This window comes from Oculina patagonica, chromosome 2 (assembly GCF_052425735.1).
Source record: "Oculina patagonica isolate OP01 chromosome 2, crgOcupat, whole genome shotgun sequence".
In the NCBI taxonomy this organism is placed as follows: Eukaryota; Metazoa; Cnidaria; class Anthozoa; order Scleractinia; family Oculinidae; genus Oculina; species Oculina patagonica.
This window is the reverse complement of record NC_135759.1, coordinates 27,171,145-27,177,144: the sequence shown is the minus strand read 5'-3', so window position 1 is coordinate 27,177,144 and position 6,000 is coordinate 27,171,145. Positions and strand designations below refer to the sequence as shown.

Genomic DNA, 6,000 nt, shown 5'->3' with positions numbered 1-6,000 from the left:
AATAATACTCCTTTACGGAGTATGCGCACAACCTCATCCTCAGGGTCTTCTCCGTTTTCAGCCGCCATTTTGAAAACTGAGAAGACCCTGGGGACGAGGTTTAGTATGCGCATTAAATTTTATTCTTGCCAAACGGCAAAGAAAAAAAAATGGCAAAAATGTCAGCCAAAGGAATACGAAATTTTTTCTGCTAAAAAGCACGTCGATGATGTTTCATTCAACGAAGTAGATGACACTAATGACACTCACAGGAAGCAGGGCAAAGAAGAATCTAGCGGGGCTGAATCTGAAATAAGCAAGTTTTCGGAAACTAGTCGGGCAAAGAAACAAACATTCGCCGTACTTGGAAAAGTTTTTTTTATTACTTTTCTTTGTGTCTTTTTCTTGATCTTAATAGTAGAAGTTTTTGCTGCAATTTGGAAAACGGCGCCATTTTTGTTGGATCACCGCTGACTAATTGCTACGTAGTTTCAGTACTCCTGGATTTGGTACGACTCTGGCACGACGTCTGAATCAGAGTCGTGCTTCTGCCGTGCTACAGTCGAACATAATTGCAATTTATTGAGGCACGGCAGACGCACGACGTCTGAACTAGGCCTTACTTACCTTACTACAGTCCCATGTAAACCTCAATTTAGTAACACCACTCCTCCCCTTACGTCATTTGTTCCCAGTGCATGGTCACTGACTGTTCGCATTTCTATCGACTTCGCACTCTGCTTTTCCATTGTAATGGAAAAAGCGAAAACAAGCGAATCAGTGCTCATGGTTTGAACTAGGTCCACTTTTAATCGAAAGTTGGTTCGTGTCTTTCCCTCTTTCCAACTGACCGCAGTCGACAAAAACTTCTAGTTTGCTGTCTAATTATGGCATCACGCTAGTCTTGGAGGATTGCTGATAAATATAAATATAAATATAGATAAAAAAATTGATTAAACTGAATAACACCGGCTGTGCTGTAAATGCTGAAACACGCCTCACCCGTTACTTAAAATGAACGTCAAATTGAACAAATTGAACGTCAAATTGTTGGGCTATACAATGCTCGAAGTTTCGTTTAAACTACTGACACAGGCCATGCATTGGCGAGTGGCGGTACAGTAACCCAAGCGGGCAATAGGCATTGTTTGGAGTTTTGAATCGATATTTTGCAGCAAGAAATGAAGTGAAATATAAATAATGCAGTCAAAATTGTTCTTAAAAAATTGCGCAATAAAATTGATTCTTTTGTTCAAACTTGTAAATTTACACTTGGCCTTTTTTAAACCTTTATTTTTTAACTTATTACAGCTTGTTTCATCTGTTTTATTTCCTGGGTTTTATTCAGATTTCCGTGTTGTAAGCGTTTCAGTGTTGTTTGCGTCCCTTCTAGAAACCACGCTGACACGCAGGTTAAACCAAAACCAAAAGATCTGTCAAAACTCTATCAAGCTTTAATAGGTAATATATATAGTTTTTATTCATAATTCAGTCTAAGGACTGCCAAGTGTAAAAGTTTTTTAATAATAAACGATATTTCTTCTAGGCAATTAATTTGTATTTTCTTGATGCAGATGACTTGTCGATCGGTGGGGTTCTAGTAGTCAATCCTTAACTGAGTATCTTGAGCTGTGCCGACCTACTGTTGGAGAGAAGTAATCTTGTCAGGCAGCTGGCGACACAGGGTTTGTTTCTGTTTCATTTATTACACGTTGTATTAAGAGTTTGTCCATGTGAGAACCAGGTACAGTGGAACCCCGAGTATAACGATTTAACGGTATTCCCGATATAACGATGAGATCTAATTTAGCGGACCGAATTACGTAAAATCTTTCCCGATATAACGATATTAACAGGACACAGTCACAATTTAATCGAAACATTGAATTTAAAAAAATAACATTACAGTAATCGAGTAATCTCTAACGTTTCTGTAAACAGCCTTGTACGATGATATACGGAAATGATAATGTGGATGATAGAAGCCTCTTTATCGAGCTTATCCTCTTTGCCATTGAATAGTTCCACAGAATTAACTGTATAAACTTTGAAAGCTTCTAGTGCTTTGCAAACTGTTTAAGGACATTGCTGCGTGCTTGAAATGTCACATTTGAGAATCATTTGATTCTCGTAACAAATTAACCCTCGGGAGTAAAAGCAACTCAGACCCCCATCATCGTACAGGGAGGGGGGGGGGGGGGTGGATGGAACCCCTCCCCAGGGTTTTCGTTCTACTAAAGCACAGCCAAATTATTTTGCATTGAGTAGAAAGCCCTTAGCTTACTCTACAAGATAACATAATTTTTTGTTGGCCATGACGGCATATGACGTCATTAGAGCCGCCATCTTGGATCCGCCATCTTGGATTTCACCATTTTCTTAGCAAGTCGGAAAATAACAAAATCTGATGTAAAATCATGCGAGAATGCTGATGGAATGTAAAAATAAACAAATCTTACAATCCTGTCTCAAAAAACTGGAAAAGATAAAGAAAAATATAAAAATGACGATTTTTGGCCAGACTTGCTTGTAATTATGACGTTGCAATGGCAACGTCAAATATCATGGACACATTGGCTGACATATCAAAATTTCCGCAAGGGATGAATGAACAGCTACTGAAAGTTTCAGCATTGTAGAGTAAATCCTCTTTTCAAAATTTCGAAATAAACCTTACGGGGGGTGGCATCCACCCCCTCCCCCCTGTACGTCCGAGGGTTAAATTAAATACCCTGATATAACGATGTTTTCGGTTATTTTACGGCCATATCGTTATATCGGGAGTTTCGATATAACGATTCCTCGATATAACGATATAATTCTACTGCTCCCTTGGCATATCGTTATATCGGGATTACACTGTAAAAAAGTGAGACAGCTCAAATCACCGATTTCACTCAAACTTGGCACGAATGTTTGGTATGGTGAGCAATTAACTGTAGCAAAACATCAGCACCAAATATTTTATTTCCTCCAAGTTATGGCACCTTTAATTTTGCAAAAATGGTCATTTTCACTAATTTATGCATATCTTATTAGCTAACTTTGATTAACCAGTTCCACAAGAAAAAAAAGACTTCTGAAAATAAAATTCACTTAATTATAATCTGTGCTTGTCAGGCTTTAAGTACAATAATTCACTTTGACCGCTCGATTTTATTTCTTCTCCTCAAACGATCTTTTGGAAGGCACAAAATGTTTGGGGACTTCAATATTTAATTCGTGCTGAGGAACTAAACACACGTGACTTCATAATTTCTTGCTATTTCATCAAAATTCACCGAAACACAGAAGCCATTTATTTACCTTAAGGTGGCTCGTAATAGTTTAGTCAAAATTATATATATCCGTCTTTGGTGTTCTATCGCAGCTAAACTAATAACGTTAAGGGAAATATTTTAGTACAAACTTGTAAAATTTTACAAATGAACAAATCGAGGTCATTGTCACGTCAAAATTAGATGCCATGGTAACGTCATTAAAGGTCAAATACACCCTATTTTGAACCTTTTGAGGCTAACAACTCAAAAACTACTCGGTTTAAATCAAATTTATAAGCAGTTTTACGAAAATTCTACGTCTGTGTAAGCAAGAACGAAAGCGAAAAAACGTCGCTTTGTGTCATCAGATTAAGCTTAAGGTATCACGGAAGGAAAATTCGCGTTTTCGTTCCAAGACAAATTCATATTTTTATCTAACCGACAAACGGAACTTTTTTTCAATTTTTTAAAAAAAAATCTGTAGGCAGGATTCGGAGCTACGTTATTTTTTCATAAATTTAAGTTGGCTCTGAACCCCACCTACAGAATTAATTTACAAAATTGTTTGATTTTTTTTGTCCATTGGATAAAAATATATAAAAAACAAAAAGTTTCAACGTCTAGTTTTTAAGATTTTAGCCTCAAAAAGTCAAATATAAGGTATCTTTGACCACTTTGGATGTTTCTATGGCAACGATTTTTGAAGTCACGGTGACTTTAATTTGTTCTTTGGTAAAACTTTTACAAAGTTGTACTAAAAGTTTAACTGCAACATTATTAGTGTAGTGTAGGCCTTATGCGCCTGCTGGCGCGACGAGAATTGATGATGATGGTGATGATGTAATAGAATGCCAAAGATGGGAATATATAAAAACCATTACGAGCCACCTAAATTTAGCAAAACATTGGTACGAAATAGCTTATCAAGCATAAATATATCGATAACAATCAAAATATTGGCGAAGAATAGGCACCTAGGGCATTTTTTGGGGCATTTCCAGAGCCATATTTTTTGGCAATGTCGTGATAGCAAATGTAAATACAGCAGCGTAAGATTATCTTAACAAGCTCGCTTAATCCAACATTTAGATGCATCAAAATTAAGAAACAAGAAAGTAATGCTACACACATGCCACTTATCGACACTTAGATGCTTTCTTCTCAAGATTTAGTACTTCCTTGCTGCACTTCGATCCACTTCGAACGATGAACATGTACTGTTGCTTAAGGCGCGCTTAACTTAGCGAATCTCGGGGGAAAGAGCACAAACCTAGTGGTACTCGAGGCAATAATGGGTCTGCAATAAAACAGCACGCGGAGACCACTGAACATGACTTTTATCCGAACTATGTGCAAATACTGGAACCTTAGGGACCGTCACAAGTTTTGGAACTTTTAAATTTATTCATTTAGTCATTTTATTCTGAGGAAGGCAACAGAAAGTTGCCGAAAATTTAGTACAAATTTTAACATTTAACCATAGTTTTAATTCTTAATTGACTATAAGTTTCCTTACATAGTCAGATGTCACAGGCTCGAAAGTTGAGAAAAGAGGTCCCGCGACACCAGGCCAGTTGTCAGCACGAAAGGCTAGCATTGAATCATAGCTATCCAGTTTTGTACGGATATCAGTTAATCAAAGTTAGACAGCTTCCATTTTAAACGTGTAAGCAGTGAACTAAGATGAGAATCATTTCACCTATGCTTTCATTCCCTAGTTTCCAAAAACATATTCGAAAGAAATGCTTAACGCCTCGACCAGGCAAACTAAACAAAACAGAATCTAGAAGAAATGTTTGTCATTCGTTAGAATCAACAGCTTTGATCAGTTTTTTACCAGATAAAACGGCCTTTTTCATAGAAATTAATTCAAAAAGAAGTAGTGAACAATAATTTTGGAAAACGATCTTTCTCTCTCTCTGTATATGCCTCATCAAGCCCTTAGGTGCCAGGGAAAACTTGAGTTTTGGGGGTGCCCGAAAAAAATTTTAAACATCATACCAATACTTGAAACTTTCCACACTACTTCTAATTGCATTGTTCTTCATCATCCAATGTGTGGTTTTCATTTTTCCGTTCTTTCCATTAATTTATCGCTCTTTACTTTTGCAAATGGCGGGAAATCACCCACTTTACTCGAAAAAGTCACATAAATCCCTGGAAACTTATTTTTTCGGCAAAAGTTTACCTTTGATGATTCACCCGACTCCCCTAGGATTACCTTAGCTTTCCCCCGTTTAAGCATTTCCGATTTTTTGACTTTTGAAAATTTTCCGGTGTACTTGCATGCTTAGTACTAGATTCAAAGCTCAAGAAAGCGCATTCATCATTTTTTTTCCAAACAGAATAATTTAAAAAAATATATCTTCGACACATTTAGCGGTAATGGACTACAAAAATTCACACAATTAGGCATGCAATATAGCAAGTTTTTGCAAAGTTTCGCTCTATTTTAGGAAATTTTGTTTTCGTTACGCTACTTTGAATTACAAAAAGTTATTTTTTTTCGCGGCGGGAAATCAAACACGTTTTCAAATCTTGATAAAAGTTGTCATTTTCGATAAATATAATTGGAAATTTGTAGCAGGGTGTAAAACTGCATGTAATTTAGGGAAATAGGTTCATTTTGGCTTTACATTGCATATTTTGGGCGATTTTCAAGTTCAAAGACTAAAAGCGGCGGGCAATCAACCAAAATGCGCATTTTTTCCCCATTGACATAAATCAGGCCAGAACTCAAAAAATTTCGCTATTTTCTTCC

At 36.7% G+C, this 6,000-nt stretch overlaps 1 protein-coding gene across 1 annotated transcript in view; it reads left to right on the top strand.

The window, feature by feature from the left end:
• The first annotated feature begins 1,341 nt into the window (after positions 1-1,341).
• LOC144643839 (scavenger receptor cysteine-rich type 1 protein M130-like) overlaps positions 1,342-6,000 on the top strand; it is a 39,890-nt gene continuing 35,231 nt past the window's right edge. Inside the window, exons 1-2 of the mRNA XM_078503218.1 lie at positions 1,342-1,440; positions 1,526-1,664. The gene's annotated coding sequence lies outside the window, so the exon portion shown is untranslated. The remainder of the gene's footprint in view (positions 1,441-1,525; positions 1,665-6,000) is intronic.